This window comes from Herpailurus yagouaroundi, unplaced genomic scaffold (assembly GCF_014898765.1).
Source record: "Herpailurus yagouaroundi ecotype Mexico unplaced genomic scaffold, PumYag 140, whole genome shotgun sequence".
Classification (NCBI taxonomy): domain Eukaryota; kingdom Metazoa; phylum Chordata; class Mammalia; order Carnivora; family Felidae; genus Herpailurus; species Herpailurus yagouaroundi.
In genome coordinates, this window is record NW_024412395.1 from 73,988,619 (window position 1) to 74,006,232 (window position 17,614).

The 17,614-nt window shown below is 36.3% G+C and overlaps 1 pseudogene; it reads right to left on the reverse strand.

Annotated features, from left to right (window-relative positions):
- Nucleotides 1-5,246: 5,246 nt before the first annotated feature.
- LOC121030353 (acidic leucine-rich nuclear phosphoprotein 32 family member B-like) lies at nt 5,247-5,873 on the reverse strand (annotated as a pseudogene).
- Nucleotides 5,874-17,614: the final 11,741 nt, after the last annotated feature.

Sequence of the window (17,614 nt, forward strand, 5' to 3'; positions counted from 1 at the left end):
CCTTGAGGGGCGCCTGGGTGGCGCAGTCGGTTAAGCGTCCGACTTCAGCCAGGTCACGATCTCGCGGTCCGTGAGTTCGAGCCCCGCGTCAGGCTCTGGGCTGATGGCTCAGAGCCTGGAGCCTGTTTCCGATTCTGTGTCTCCCTCTCTCTCTGCCCCTCCCCCGTTCATGCTGTGTCTCTCTCTATCCCAAAAATAAATAAAACGTTGAAAAAAAAAATAAGACCTTGCAATACTTTTATAGGCACATCTGGTTTTCCTTCTCCATCAGCTTTTTAATTCAAATTAATCACTTGAGCCACAACCTGACCATATTAGCAGCACATCTAGTTTCCCATTCTTGAGACCTAAAATTAACAAATAATGTTGAAGTTTTAATCAACCCAAAGCCAATTTTCTTTCCAAACACCAGGAAGAGATCTGCTTTGAGAACCTTAATAATCCAAATGCATATACCAATGTTTAGTTGCTTTTGTATCTTTCACTGCCATAGAGGTCACATTTAATACTAGTACTACTCCTTTTGATATGTATCTATTCCTCAATAAAGCTCTTACTAAGCCATATACCCTGGGAGGCACAGTAGTTACTGAATAATGTGATCCTGCTCTCTTGTTTGTCTGAATCTTCTCTGATGGGAGTTAAAGTAAGAATAATCCAGTAGATAGTTTAACATCCTGCCATTGCTCCTAGATATGGCCTCGCAGTGAGGCTGTCTAAACCAGCCAAGAGGAACACTCAGATGTCAGGCACAGTCTGGGACAAACCCAGCTCTCCAGTGCTGCCTATCAGACCTTGATATTAAGCTGAGGACACCATGCAGATTCCCCTTTCCTTCACGATGAGTTCCCTATCACAGAACTGGGTATACTTACAGTCAGCCAACTGAAGTTAGGATCATCTCTGTTTGTCAGAGAGATCATAAAAACACTGAGCCTCATAAGGTACTAGGCAGATTCTATCTCCTTTCCTTCCAAGGAAGTTCCTTTGCAGCAATACAAAAATAACTAAAAAGACCATCACAAATCATAAAAGCTCTATCACTAAGGATCCCTAGGGCAACAGGATTGATTGTCCTGAGACTTACACAACAAATGGGAACATTCAAAATTGTTCTTCACTGAACCAGAGATCTGTCCTCTGGATGATTTCTTGCATCCAGCTGATAGAAAACAATGCAGAAAATTTTTGTGACAATCTCTTGAAGCCCTGTCTACCTCAGTGCCCTTCTTCATAAATATTATGACACAGGTATTCAGTTGTTCCAAATCTGACTTTTCTTTATAATATTCTCTTTTGTTCTCCTCCTCTATTTTTCCCCGTCTTCACCCTAAACCAAGTCTTTATTAGCCTGCATCAAAATGTGTTCCTCATATTTGCAATACGATTCATGGTTAACAAAGCATTTTCAAATATCTTATCTCACCATAGTCTTCACCACTAAATTGAGAAAATAGAAACAATGACACTAACAATGTTTCTACTTCCATAGAAAACCTGCACTCCTACCTATACCTGCAGCCACATTTTCTAAGTTCCTTATATGTAAAATATATAAAACCAAATGTCTAATGAAGCTTGCCTAGAAATTGAGAAATATAAGTCAATTATGCATTAACCATAACCCAGAATGGAAGGTGACACAGATTACTCTGATGATGAAGGAAAAAGCTAGATTTTAATTAAAAAATAAATAACATTTGAATATTTATAATGCTATATTATTCTCTCATTTGATACAAGTAACACTAAGAGGTGTATGTCATTATATCTATATACAAATCAGAAAACACAGATTTAAGAGTCAAGTCTAAAATAAGGCTTTCCTTAAGGTCAGAGAGATTTGCCTGCTCTCCTTGAAAAAGTAAGCACCAATGAAATCTACCCAGCAAGGAAATGAATTTGCCAGTAAGCATGTGAGCTAATAAAAGATCCTGAGCACAGCTGGAATGAATCCCCAACCCTACAGCATCCTTGAGACCTGAACAGGGGACCAAGATAGGCTGTGTCTGAACACCTCATATAATATATATCTATGTATATAATAGATATGTTTTTTTTTATACTGTTAAATTTGTAGCAATTTGCTTTGCAACAATAGAATTAATACATCTTCCAAAGTTCACAGAGTTAGATGGTGTGGAAATCAGAACTTGAAGCCAGGCCTGTCAGATCCCAAAAACCAACTAAATGAATAATTTATATCATTTATGTTTGGTAGAAGAATAAAAACATACAGATAGGTAGATAGATAGATAGATAGATAGACACAAAAACAGTTGGATAGATAGAGAAGATATATATTTTTATCAAACTGTAAAAATATGGGGCTTCAGGGGTGTCTGGGTGGCTCAGTAGTTAAGCATCTGACTTCAACTCAGGCCATGATCTCATGGTAAGTGTGTTGAGCCCTGCATCAGGCTCTGTGCTGACAGCTTGGGCCCTGGAGCCCACTTTGTATTCTGTGTCTTTCGTGCTCTGTCTCTCTGTCTCTCTCAAAAATGAATAAACATTAAAAAAATTTAAAAAATACAGGGCTTCCTGTAGTATACAAAAAAAAAAAAAAGTCTTAAGTCACTAAAGCCAGAGATGTAAAAGCAACCAAGGATGTTTTTATTACTGACATAAGTTCTAAAGGGGGCATTTAAACTCTAGGATATAAAAAAGAATGCAGAATTACAAGTAATGGATAATGCCTGTGAGAACATTATATAATAAAGTTTAAAAATGAAGTAAAAGATAAGTGAGAATCCCTTTCATTTGACATTCTTAAAGTAATGCTTTGAAATCCTAAGCTAATTTTCCTCTAAACAAACCTGACTTGACATTTTAATTTTGAAAGTTTTATTTTTCCTAGGCTGCTCTGATATACTGCTCCTCTTTCCCTGAAAAGCCATTAATTCTTGGCTAGTGGCCCTACCACAGTGCTTATGGATGTGGGCATGGAATTTGGAATCAGACAATACAGGTTCAAGAAATGCTAACACTTATTGGCATAGGAACTTAGAGTACCCTTTAACTACCACAGTCTAACTTTCTTATTCATACAGTGCAAATGAGTGTAACAGTTCCCACCTGTCAATGTTGCTATAATTATCAAATGCCATGATGTGTTTCAATTGTTTAGGATACATCTATTGAATGCTCATAAAGAAGTTTCCTTTTGGTATTATTTTTATCATTGGTGGCTAATGTTCAGGCAAAAGGACTGAGAGCCATTGGCATGTGCAAAAAGCTGTTATAACGATAACAGCTTAAGTCATAATGATTTCAGTATCAGAAATTACCACACTCCTCAGGTAGATTTTAAAGATCTCAAGAGCAGATTTATGTTTAACAAACATCTGCTATGTGCTAGGAACAGTGGCAGACATTCATATCTTACGAGTCATTTTCTTAATCTCCAACCAAACTCTAAAGGGTGTGTATTAATACTTCATTTTCACATGTGGGAAACACCTCGTGATAAAGAGCTCCCAAAGATCTAGGACAGAAAAAGTACAAAAGTAGATTTTTCTTTGTTTCTGTTGTTTGCACACAGTGAACAGCAAAGCCCTAAACTACAATTAAGATTTCTTTTCAGCATCACTGCTAAAGCAGTGCTTCTCAAACTTGTAACACAAGCAAAGCAATTGAAGCTATTGGTAGGTTGCCGTGAAAAATGTGTCGGATCACTTCTCTGCTGGCAAAGCTGAGGTAGAACTGCTAAGCACTCAGTTTGCACAAAGGTGCAAACTAGAACGTGCTGAATCAGGGCGAGGTTCCCAGGGCCTTTACGTGGGTCCCACAGTAGTGTGTTTGGAAAAATATGCAAATCAGCCAAAAAGATGGCATGGACAGTTGGTATAAAAGAAAGGCAACTTGAGATACAGAATTACCCAAATGAGTGGTATATAATACCCTCACCCACCAAGCAAGAATGAAAAATTGAAATTCAAGTTCATGTCACTGGTGGTTAGAATGTCCAAATTTATATTACCAATATGTCCATAAATGCAAAGGTAGACAATGAATGATTTAAGACTAATGGAATAACTGGAACCAGTGAACAATAATGGAATGAGTGAATAAGAAAGTGCTTTAGGAACATATTTGAACCGATCTTTATTATCACTGAGAATGACAGATAAAAATGTTTATACCTGATTATACCAGGTACCATACCTTAGTAATACTGTGTTTCATATAATTCTGAAATTGGTGGGACTCGTGAAAAATGGCCTATAACATATACCCAGGCAAAACTACATGCCACTTTATCCAAGACATATATAAAAACAGTTATATTCATTTCAAAATGCCTGATAAGACCCTCACTCAGAAGTCACCATTTGGAACTGTGTTCCCACTGCTGAGGCCTATGGGTTAGAAATATCTTATGTCCCAGACACAACGTTCATTCTCTCTCTATATCTTGATTATAGATAGTAACCTACTTCTTCAACATTTGGATGAGCAAATATTATTTGATGTATTCAAATACTGCCTATGTCTGCTATTTCTATCCCTATATCCATACTATTGACATTTGTCAAGAGAATCTTTGTTCAGACATAATCATCATTGAAGTGGTTAATATTCTAATATCTCCTGTTAATCTACAAGGGAGAATCACTGCATACTTTCATATATAAATATATTAATATTTAATACACACAGATATATATGTAAATACATGCATTTTATATACATAAATTTACAAAGATACAGATACACAGAAATTTATTTTTCATCGAGTATCTTAAGGAGCTTCAGTTTCAGAGAAGAAATGTACATAACATTGGCTTAAGCTAATGATGTTCCAACTCTAGCTGAACTCCATTCAGCTCAGTGTCAATTATAATTACCTTTTTTCCCCAAAAATGTTAGGATTTTATTTTCAAAGTTTCTTTGTTGTACGGAAAGTAAAAATGCTGTTACAGTCTTGGCGTAACTGCTAGCCACAGATGACTCACCAATCACCACTATCCATGCTACAGCAAGAGTCTTAACACAAAGCTAACAATGCTTACAATTTTGTTGGAATGAAGACCCCAGGTTCAGTGGTCAACTTCCAAGAGGGACTAAATGGAGGAAGGTGTAATGTCACAAGAACTATTCTTTGCCTCTTTGGGTGGGTGGGTGTCCTGGGTTTGTTATCACAGCTACCTTTTTCTTAAAACAGCTACCAAATCCATATGAGCAGTTCAACCAATAATGAATAGTTGTTCATTTGTTTTGGGGTTTTTCAGAGGTTATTTGGGGTCTTAACCATCTTCTCCTTCACCATCTTGTTTCTTCCCTCCTCTTCTCACCTTTCCCACTTTCTTCCTCATCTTATCTTCATCTTCATCCTCATCGTCTTCATCCAACAACTTCTCCAGCATGTCCAAATTCTTCTTCCTCCCTGACTTCTTCCTATTCATCCTCTTCATCATCTAACTCCTCCTCTTCACCATCCTCATCCTCCGCATATTCTCCTTCTTCTTCCTCCTCTTCTTCACCCACACCATCCACTTTGGCATCTGAGTCACGGACCTGCCGATCCTCTTGGTCATGGTCAAGAGCTATTTCAATTTCAGTAGTTTGGGGAGATTTGAAATTGAAACCAAGCCTCCAATTATTAAACCAAGGAACTCTAAGTTCACACTTTCATCAGTTAAGACCTCAATTCTCCTATCATTTGATTTGCAATTGTTCAAGACAAGTTCGCAAACAGCTGCCCAGGTTTGGTTCCTCAGCTCCAGCTAGATTCTCCTCTTCATGTCCACGTTTCCTTCTTTTCCTCTGCAAAGTTAACTTTCTTTGGCAAAGGCCAGAGCAGGGAGAGGCATCCTGGCCTGCACAGCGAAGGCCTTTGGAAGGGTTCTGCTGGCAGCAGAGGCCAGCTTCATAGTCACAGGTGGTGGGTGGCATGTAGGCAGGTGAGAGGAGCCCCAGGAACCCCAATTCACTTTTTTATGTGGATTTTCTATCATATTATATTGTGGGAATTACATTGTGGTTGTCTCAAAAATGGCATATTTAATTTTTTCAAATGCTAATAGATTGGATATATGTATCTTTTTTTGTTTTTGTTTTTAAAGTTTTTAATTAAATTCATGAGTTAACATACAGGTATAATACTAGTTTCAAGTATAGAATTTAGTGATTCATCACTTACATACATCACCCTGTGCTCATCACAAGTGCCCTCCTTAATCCCCGTTGCTTATTTCACCCATCCACCCCACCCACCTCCCCTCTGGTAACCATTGGTTTGCTCTTTATAGTTAAGAGTCTGTTTTTTGGTTTGCCTCTCTCTCTCTCTCTTCTCTCTTTCCTTTTTTGTTTCTTAAATTCTACATATAAATGAAATCATAAGATATTTGCCTTTTTATGACTGACTTATTTCACTTAACATATTATTCTCTATCTTCCTCCATGTCTTTGTAAATAGCAAGATTTCATTCCTTTTTATGGATGAATATTATTCCATATATATATACATATATATGTGTATACATATATTTATTCCATATATATATATTCATTCCATATATATATATTCATTCCATATATATATTCATTCCATATGTATATATATGTATATATATATGTGTATATATATACACATATGCACACATACACACACCATTTCTTCTCTATCCATTCATGGATAGTCAATGGACACTTGAGCTGTTTCCATAATTTGGCTACTATAGATAATGTTGCTATAAACAATGGTATGTATGTGTCTCTTTGAATAAGTATTTTTGTATTCTTAAGTATACTGTAGTGCAATTGCTGGATGATGGAGTAGTTATATTTATAACTTTTTGAGGAACATCCATACTGTTTTCCAGAGTTGGCTGCATCAGTTTGCATTCCCACCAACAGTGTGAGAGAGTTCTCCTTTCTCCACATCCTTGCCGACACCTGTTCTTTCTTGTGTTGTTAGTTTTAGCTATTCTGTTAATACAAAACTACTGTAGTTTTAATTTGCATTTCCCTGATGATGAGTGATGTTGGACATCGTTTCATGTGTCTATTGGTCATCTATATGTCTTCTTTGGAAAAATGTCTATTTATGTCTCTGCCCATTTTTAAAATATAGTTTATTGTGAAGTTAACTAACATACAGTGTATACAGTGTACTCTTGCCTTCAGGAGTAGATTCCTATGATTCATCACTTACATACAGCATCCAGTGCTCATCCCAACAAATGCCCTCCTCAAAGCCCATCACCCATTTTCCTCACCCCCCCCACCCCCCACCCCCTTCCACCCTCATTTTGTTCTCTGTATTTAAAAGTCCCTTATGGTTTTCCTCCCTCTCTGTAACTAATTTTTTTCTTTCCCTTCCCTCATGGTCTTTTGTTAAGTTTCTCAATTTCTACACATGAGTGAAAACATATGATACCTTTCTCTGACTGACTTATTTCACTTGGCATAATATCATCTACTTCCATCCAGGTTGTTGCAAATGGCAAGATTCCATTCTTCTTCATTGCCAAGTAGCATTCCATCACACACACACACACACACACACACACACACACACACATAGACACACACACACATTTATACATATACCACGTCTTCTTTATCCATTCATCAGTTGATGGACATTTTGGCTCTTTCAATAATTGGGCTATTGTTGATAGTGCTGCTATAAACATCGGGGTACATGTGCCCCTACGAATCAGCACTCCTGTCTTGTTTTTCAAATTTACATCTAAAAAAGTATGTAAAATTCTTAATTTTGACTGGGTATTTCAGATATTTCTTTTGATATTTAATAGTTTCTGCTAAACAAATGGATTTGAGATCATAAGGAGTTGAGCACTATTTTTTTAATGTTTAGTTTTGAAAGAGAGAGAGCATACATGAGCAGGGGAGGAGCATAGAGAGAGGGAGGCAGAGGATCCCAAGTGGGCTCTGTGCTGCCAGCAGAGAGCCCAACAGGGTCTCAAACCATGACCTGTGAGATCATGTCCTGAGTCGAAGTCCGAGGCTTTAACTGATTGAGCCACCCAGGCACCACAGTACTATTATTTAACAAAATTGAGAACTACTTTAATGATGAATACTACTAAAATGAATGAATACATATCACCTGCAGTATAAGGCAAAATAAATTTAAAATAGTTAACATGCAAAACTTGTAGAGTCCCAAGCAAATACCTAATTCATTTTCTAACATAATAAATATTTTTATCTTTGGGGAAAAAATGGTGACAAATCTTTAAACATTATGTATAAAAATAAAAAAATCAATTTAAGTATGATAAAACCATTATCAATAAAAGAAAAAAAATATATGTTCAGCGTTACTGTCGGGTTTTATGAAATTTAAATTTGCTTTCGAATTAGACTGGATTTAAGACTATGCCAAATGGATCACTACGATACAGTTGTAATGAACATTACCTTGTCCTGTACGGTAAGGAAATAGAGCTTAGCTCACCAAAATAGCATTCTTGGAAGCTCTGCCATTGCAAAAAATGGCTTCCTTCCCTGGGTATAATATTCAGAGGTTTTAAAATTCTTCAGAGAATTATTAGAAGTTACTTGACAAAAGAAGCAAGCAATTGTGAGTTTAAAACTGCATCACGCTGCTTGTTCTCCATCTCAGAACCCTTCTGCTGATGGCTGTTTGTCACTTTGCATGGTCATTCAGGAACTATATTGTGACCATCTGCCACTTATCTCTTTGGCCACAATCTTCTCTTCTCTGATCACTATTGATTTTCCAAATGGACCCACCATAAACTAAATGTAGCAATTATGACATTTAGGTTAGAAACAGCCTTTGCCTCTGTAGGTTGTATCTGGATTACTAAAGAATCAGTCATAAAAACCAACAAAATATAAGCATTTGCCGAAGGCAGAGATTTTTAAATTGCTACAATTAAGTTTAAGTTGATATTATCATCATTAGTCCATATTTTCTATTTTTTAAATAAATTAGCCGCACAAATTCCTACATTTAACTCCTAAGCAAATGCTAACACAGCTGGTCCTCCCAAATGCACTCATCATATACTTTTTGAACTATGTGCCATTTCTATTCAAAACTGAAATATCCTTCAGGAAAAAGAACCATTTAACATAAAAAGGTATTTGAATTAGAATCTTTTCTCTGGAAAGGAAAAATTGTTGAGGCAATAAAATTATCTGTGGTTGCCAGGAGCTGGGGGTCATGGAGAAGGGATGAATAGATGGAGGACAATGGATTTTTAGTGCAGTGAAACTCTTCTGTAGGATAACATAATGGGAGATATATAACTTTATACATTTGGCAAAATCCCTAAATATGTACAACAGAAAGAGTGAACCCTAATGCAAACAATAGACTTTGGTAGTAACATATCAGAATAATAATTCATCAACTATAACAAAGGTACCGCACCAATGCAAGATGTCAATAATAGAGGAAATTAGATGGGGGTAGTGAGGGGATGTGGCAGAGTAAGGAGAGGCTATAAATGGAAACTCTGTACTTTCTATTCCATTTTTGTCTAAACCTAAAGTGTTCTTTTTTTTTTTTCAACGTTTATTTATTTTTTGGGGGGGACAGAGAGAGACATAGCATGAACGGGGGAGGGGCAGAGAGAGGGGGCAACACAGAATCAGAAACAGGCTCCAGGCTCTGAGCCATCAGCCCAGAGCCTGACGCGGGGCTCGAACTCATGGACCGCGAGATCGTGACCTGGCTGAAGTCGGACGCTTAACCAACTGTGCCACCCAGGCACCCCTAAACCTAAAGTGTTCTAATAAATAAAGTCTAATTATTTAAAAACAAAATAAAATCCTCTTTCTCACTTGCCTCTTTGTACTTCATTATGATTTTGTGTATCTGTCCTTAAATTAATGTAGATATATGTGGAGAAGAAAGTTTTGAAAGTCTGCTGTGTAATAAAATGACCCAAAGTAAAATCTCATGAGAAACTCAAGCATAATTTCTGTCAACACATATTGTAACATATATCGCGTTGGCCTGCCTGTTTAATTTCATTGGGGGTAAAGCAGGGACGGTGGTGCAGAAATTCCCATTTATAATTCCCTGAAGGAAACCAATCAATTGATGACCAGACAGGTGTTTAAAAGCCATCTTGCACTTGATTGACACAGTTGATGTTTACAGACTACCAGTCCTCCAACATGTCCCCAGGCTGTACACGACCAGGGACCCATTATGGATTTTTTTTTTTTTTTTTGCTTTTGGGAATTTTTGTTGTTGTTGTTTTTAGTTCTTTTGTATGTCAAATCTGTATGTTTCAACTTTCAATACGCATCATGGTGTTAGCCCTGTCTTTTGGGGTTATTAGAAGGAAAAGGATAAGGGTCCATGAATGAATGTATGGATAAAGGAGACATGGTACACACAGGCACACATACAGACACACACAGTACAATACTATTCAGCCACAAAACAGGACGAAATCTTGCCATTGTGACAACCTAGACATACCTTGAGGATATTATGTTAAGTAGGTCAGACAGAAAAAGATAAATACCACATGATCTCACTTATATGTGGCACCTAAAACAAACAAAGAAACAAAACAAGCTCATACAGAAAAAAGACTGCTGGTTGCCAGAAGCAAGATGGGAGCGGGGAAAAATGACTGAAGGGTATCAAGAGATACAAACTTCCAGTTATAAAATAAATAAATCATGCAGATGTAATACATAGCTTGGCGACTTGTAATGATAATGTATTGCATATGTGAAAGTTGCTGAGAGTAAATCTTAAAAGTCCTCATCAGAAGGAGAAGAAAAGAAAAAAAGGAGAGGTGATATAAAAAAGAGAATAAAGGAAGGAGTGAAGTGGAAATGGTGATTAGGGCTTCCTAATGCTGGTAGGCTATGTTGCTACTGATAGCACCTGTATGAGCCCTCAGTTATTGTTCTTTTTTTTTTTAATTTCTTTTTAACGTTTATTTATTTTTGAGACAGAGAGAGACAGAGCATGAACGGGGGAGGGTCACAGAGAGGGAGACACAGAATCGGAAGCAGGCTCCAGGCTCCGAGCTGACAGCACAGAGCCCGACACGGGGCTTGAACTCACGGACCGCAAGATCATGACCTGAGCCGAAGTCAGCCGCTTAACCGACTGAGCCACCCAGGTGCCTCTCAGTTATTGTTCTTAAGTAAATGTGTAGATCCAGAATATCCACTAGTAGTATTTTTTCCTGCCCATTGACATCTAAGTGGGTATAATTCAGTTGGTATCATACAATGCAAATAACACATATTTAAGAATCTAATCAAATAGCATGTTTACAAATAGTGATCAGTAGAAGAAAAAAATCATCTACTCTGAAATACTCAGATATTTGAAGGCAGTTTGCTAACAATTTAGTTCACTGTGCTTTAATTGATGAAAGCAAGACTAGGAGGTAAATGAGAAAAAAAGGTGAAAAAAATCAATCCATATCCACCGACACTTCTAGGCTAACATGTACTATGCTGACATTTGAAAGAGACTTACTTACAACACATTCATGAGAGATGCTACCGGACATTGGAAATCACAGAAATGTGCCCTATATATGTTCCTAACTCAAACCTTAATTCCCCCCATATTTGGAATGGCTACATTAACTCAAGGTTCACACTATTATCTCATTTTCCAAATCTTATTATTTTCTCTGATAAAGAATGTCTCCATTAAATAAGTGGTAGAGAATAATTTAATGTTTCCTTAACATTACATTTTTGGAATGAAAGAAAAATATGTTTAGTTTAACTAGGGACATGATGTGCAAATAGGAATGAACAAATCTATTATCTCTAACCCAAGGACATTAAAAAATCCTGCTATAGTAAGAGTCTCCCACATATTCATCATTCTCAAGTTGAACTGTGAAACTTGCTAAAGAATAGATAAGAAAAGCATTGCCAATATGTCAACCACCTTAATACCGTCCAAACTCCTTGCAATTGCTGCATTTTCTTCTGTAAGAAATGTCAAGATTTCATCAAAAAGTCTTTTAATTTGGATAGTCTCCATACAGTTGTCTGGCTATTTTCACTCTCTGGTTTGTAACTTCTCTTATACCAGTTGTCATTTCTGTAACCTTTCCAACAGCAACTGTGCAGTCTTGGGACCACGATGCAGAATATCTCACTCAACAATCCTCCCACAAACCATCTGTTTCTAGAGACATCAACAACTGTTGGCATTGAAAGACTCTATGCAAAATGGGGAAGAAATTGTTCAAAATGATAAAGTGGAACTTTCTCAGAGATCTTAAATCCCTAGCATAATAGGCAAATAATTGACATATAAAAAACAATATTATTTGAGTAAATGATTTCAAGTCTGGAAAAAGAAAATAAAACAAATCCAAAAAGACCGAAGCCCCTCACTTACCATTCCATCACATTTTATAAAAAGTTGCATATCAAAAATTTTTAATTATAGTAATGAATCTCAATAAAATTATGTAATATGCAAACAAAACATCTACCAAAGATGTGAAAACATTCACAAGACATTCACCGGACTGACTTCATCAAACATGGCTACATATACATCTATTCTTTCATTATAAAATGACACACATCAATCCTTATGCAAAAGCATAAATGGAACTTTATTACCTTCCTGCATCTTGATTTGGAAATTCTACTGTCCTTGAGATGTGAATGATCACCAATAATTACTTTTAATTCACTTTCATAGGGCAAATAAACTGTTTTGGATAGATTCTGTAAGAATTAAATGTCCTAAATAGGTGAATTAGTTTTATAGTTGGCAATGTGATTTCTTATACATCTAGTGTGATTTCCAAAATAACCTTATGAAATAGTGGGACAAGTATTATCACTGATTTACAGAAAAGTACTTGGTGAGTCATTCAAAGTCACATACCTTAACAGTAACAGAGGCATAACTTAGAAGCTATTTTTACAATTCACAGTTAAATTCTATTCAAAAATTATTGTTTGGATTGAGTTTTTAAAATCAAATGTGCTTGGGGCTCCTGACTGGCTCAGTCAGTTAAGCGACCCATTCTTGATCTCACCTCAGGTCATGATCTCGGCTCACATATGATCTATGGTTTGCATGGTCAAGTTTTGTGTTGGGCTCTGTGCTGACAGTGTGGAACCTGCTTAGGATATTCTCTCTCTCCCCCCCCCCCCAAAATAAATAAATAAATAAATAAATAAATAACTTTTAAAAATAAAATAAAATGTACTTCTATTCCTTAATTTTCTAAGATTACTTACCATCATATCATCTGGGTACAGAGATGATAACTGATTTGAATATAGCATATTATTTTTAAAAAGATTTCAAATGTCTACTACAAATACCAAGATCTTAAAAACTGCAGGGTTTTACAGGTTAGGAACCACATCTGTTTAGTCTTACATAGAATTTAATAACAAAATACTATAATGTTTGTCTTATTTTAAAGACTGTTCCTAAAGATCTAAGTTGCCACACAATATAAATTAATTCTGAAAAATAACTCATAGGCAACATGCCTTTCATATTCACTGCCCTCTTTTTTAATGGATTATTTTGTTACTTTTTGTTAGCTCCCAGGCTGTTAACTTTCATGTCATTAATGCCTAATAGTTAATGTTTTGGTCTATTTAAGGCCTAAAGCTTAAATGATTTGAGTTTGATGATTAGCAAGTCTGTAATAGGGCTCTGCCTCATTTTGGATCTCAGGTCTGTGAACCAGAGTCAGACATGTTTTATCTCGTATGTATTATTCATCACTCTCATACTCAGAGGGAATTTTCCCAGACATGAAAGCACTTTAATTTTTCTTTTTCTGAGGACATATTCATGTCCAATTGGACCAATTACCACAGCCAGTTAACTCTCAATTATGTGGGCAAAACAAATTGTATCATTTAAAAAGGTGTTACCGTCACAACAAGTGATCTTTTTGTAAATGGGTGACTATGTCAGACTTAAAGAGTTTCTGTCAAAAGGCTGAGTAATTACAAATCTCCCAGATGTTAGCAAACAAATGTCACCAGACTGATGTCAAATATGGGCATTCCATTCCAGTATTTAAAAAAAAAAAATGTTTATTTATTTTTGACAGAGAGAGAGAGAGAGAGAGAGAGAGAGAGAGAGAGCATGAGTGGGGGAGGGGCAGAGAGAGAAGGAGACACAGAATCTGAAGTAGGCTCTAGGCTCTGAGCTGTCAGCACAGAGCCCGACACGGGGCCCGAACTCACAGGCTGCAAGATAATGACCTGAGCCAAAGTTGGATGCTCAACCGACTGAGCCACCCAGGTGCCCCAACCGTTCCAGTATTTTAGATAATTGATTCTCAGAGGCAATTTTGCCTCTTCATGTAATACTCAGCAATGTCTGAAGACATTTTTGGATGTCACATTGGGGAAGAATAGTTATTGATGTGAAAATGTCAATAATGTCATGGTTGAGAAACCCTGGCCTAGATGGGATCGTACATGTAATGGCTATTAAAAATAAAATTTGGCTAATCATAATCCTGATCAGTTTGTTTTAAATTTAAAAACTGAAGAAATTAGCTCAAGTCAGTACCTCTCTTCCTGTAATATCTGATTATTTTAATTCTATTTTCCCTATTGATTTCCGTATTACATATGGTTCTAAACTTTAACTTGAGTTCCTCTTCTGCAGTTTCCAGTGCATAATGAATTAGAGAAATGACAGATTGTCATTTCTTTCTTTCACATTGGGAGAGGAGATCCATAAAGACCTAGTTCTAAATTCGGGTTATGAGAATTTCAGCAAACTGTTCTACCACTGCTCTCCACTTAAGTCGGTTTACATGAAGAAAGAAAGACAGAGATGTGGATAAGGGTGGGGTAGATACATGATGAATGGAAGGATGGATAGATGGATAGACAGATAGAAATAATAGAATAGATATGAGCTTGAACCCTAGAGAAAGACTCCTTACGTGTATATCTTGACTTCACTACTTACTAGCTATGGGTCCTTTGACAAATAATATATTAGGAGCCTATGATTTTAATCTATAAAATTGGCACAATATAACATTGCCTACTTCATTAGGGTTGTCCATAGGATGAAACAACAAAGCCCTTAGAACAGTTCCTTACATCTAATAAATGTTTGAAATTATCAGCCCTCCATATATTTATTTATACAGATGTTTTTAAACCTCCAATAACAGTACTTTAAAAATAATAAAGAATTATATTACTTAAAATAATTTTACTTCTTCTGAAACAGTAAAACTTCTGAAAATTATTCAAGTGCTTTCAAGAGCTTCAAATGAGAAATAGATGTATACAACCCTGCTCCTCAGTAAAATTAATCTCATGCTCAATGTATTTTTGATCACTGGAAATGAGGAATAAAAATGAAATTACTGTGGCACTAGAAAATAAATAGATTTACCAATTCTGCTTTTTTATTGATATTGATTAAAGTACTTTTTGATCACCATTTCAAATGTAGAGTGAAGATAAAATGTTTGCATCATCAGAAAATAACTGGATTGACCAATGCTGCTTTTTCATTTATATCTATTAATACTTTCATGCCTTCAGATTCGAATTGCCCAGGCTTCAGTAATTTATTTTTCCAGGCTTATAAAGTGCTTTGGGTGTTTTTGATTGAAGTTACTCATTTTTCATCACTATCATTGATCAAAGTCTTCCTACACTTTTCTTTTTCTCCACAGTGACTTAAATATGTATCCTTGTCTTCGACTTTCTGCTTTAATCTTTATCTTACAATGTCTTATCTCACCATGTTTGTGCTGGTTTGTTCCAAATGACTCTTACTGGAGGATTGCCTTCTGTTATACACTCCTAAGTGATTCAATTCAACAGGTACACAGAAATTACAGATAGATAGATAGATAGATAGATTGATTGATTGATTGATAGATTGATAGATGATAGATTGATTTTATATATTTGCATGTATAATATATAGCTATAACAATATATATTTATGTATGTATATATGTATAATTGTATTTTATTTTTAGCAGTATTTTTTAATGTTTATATATTTACTTTGAGAGAGAGAGAAAGAGCACAAGCAGAGGAGGGGTAAAGAGAGAGGAAAGAGACAGAATCCTAAGTAGGATCCATGCTGTCAGCACAAAGCCCAATGCAGATGATGCAGGGCTTGAACCCACAAACCATGAGATCATGACCTGAACCAAAATCAAGAGTCAGACACTTAACCAAATAAGTCACCTAGGCACCCTAGTATAGTTGCATTTTAAATATATAGCTGTGGATGATGAAAGAAATGGTTGGGTAAATCTTTAGTTTTGCCTTATATCAATTTTGATGTTTAACACAAAGGATATGAAATCCACATTGTAGGTTTATACAAAGGAAGATTTGGAGTTGTCCTCCATTTAAAGGACATATCCTCCTGGGGTGCCTGGGTGGCTATCCGTTAAGCTTCTGACTTTGGCTCAGGTCATGATCTCATGGTTTGCTCGTGATTTTAAGCCCCTCATCGGGCTCTGTGCTGACAGCTCAGAGCCTGGAGCCTGCTTTGGATTCTGTGTCTCCCTCTGTCTCTGCCCCTCCCCCACTCATGCTCTATCTCCCTCTCTCTCAAAAATAAATAAACATTAAACAAGATAGTCTCCAAACCATGTTGGTGATTTAGTTCAATGGTGAAATCCTCAATTATCTGGATATTGCCTTCAATAACCTCAGCCTCTAAAATGGTATTAACTTTAAGTTGGAAGTTGGGGACAAAAAAAGTCCTTGGTGTCCCAGAGAAGGCATCTGGAGTAGTGAGAACTGGTAGCTCTATCCTATGTGAATTTACAATCATACAATTAATTTTGCTGGGCTTCATGATGTCAGTTTTTCAACATAATATCTACAAGGAAATAGAACAGTATTTCTCAAATGCTCAGATTTGCAGGGACATAACCAGATACAAGAGAGATAATATAGCCAATAAGCAAGGGAATATGAGACATATTGCTATTTTTATATATCAGTACCAAAACAATATGTTTTTTGGAAAGCTTTTTAAAAATAGAACTTTCTATACCACATGCTAAGTAAATAAGGAAGTTTCATAAACCTTTCTTGAAATACCAGATGCAATATTTTACAAACTAAGAAGGCTGATCTTGACCCTGTTTAATCACACACCTAGTTCTAAAGTGACATAACCTTATAATAATATTGAATATCAATTCAGAGCTGAAAAACGTGTGAAACATTTTGCTTAATTAATGTTAACTTCTCTCCTCTCTTCTCCTCTCCTCTCCTCTCCCCTCCCCTCCCCTCCCCTCCCTTCCTCTCCTCTCTTCTCTTTTCTCCTGGTTACTATCACTTCTGCTAGATGCTCCATATTCTTAAGCAATGGCTACTCCTAGGCTCTGGATTAACTTTAAATGGTTTAACTACACGTCTGAAAAAGGGCAGCCTGGCGCTTCTGGAAAAAGTGTCATTGGACCTTGAAATGAAAACTTGCTTTTTTTCTTCATTTTCCTGTCCTGCTATTTCCATAGAATCAGCTCAAGTGAATACAGCACAGGAAACAGATCAAGGTAGTCTTTTCTTCTCCAACATTAATACATTAGTTGGCCTTAGGTAAGTAAATCACTTACCTGGGTGTTTGTCCTTTTCTTCTCCAAATTGTATACTACTTGGAAAGTAACACTATTCTCTC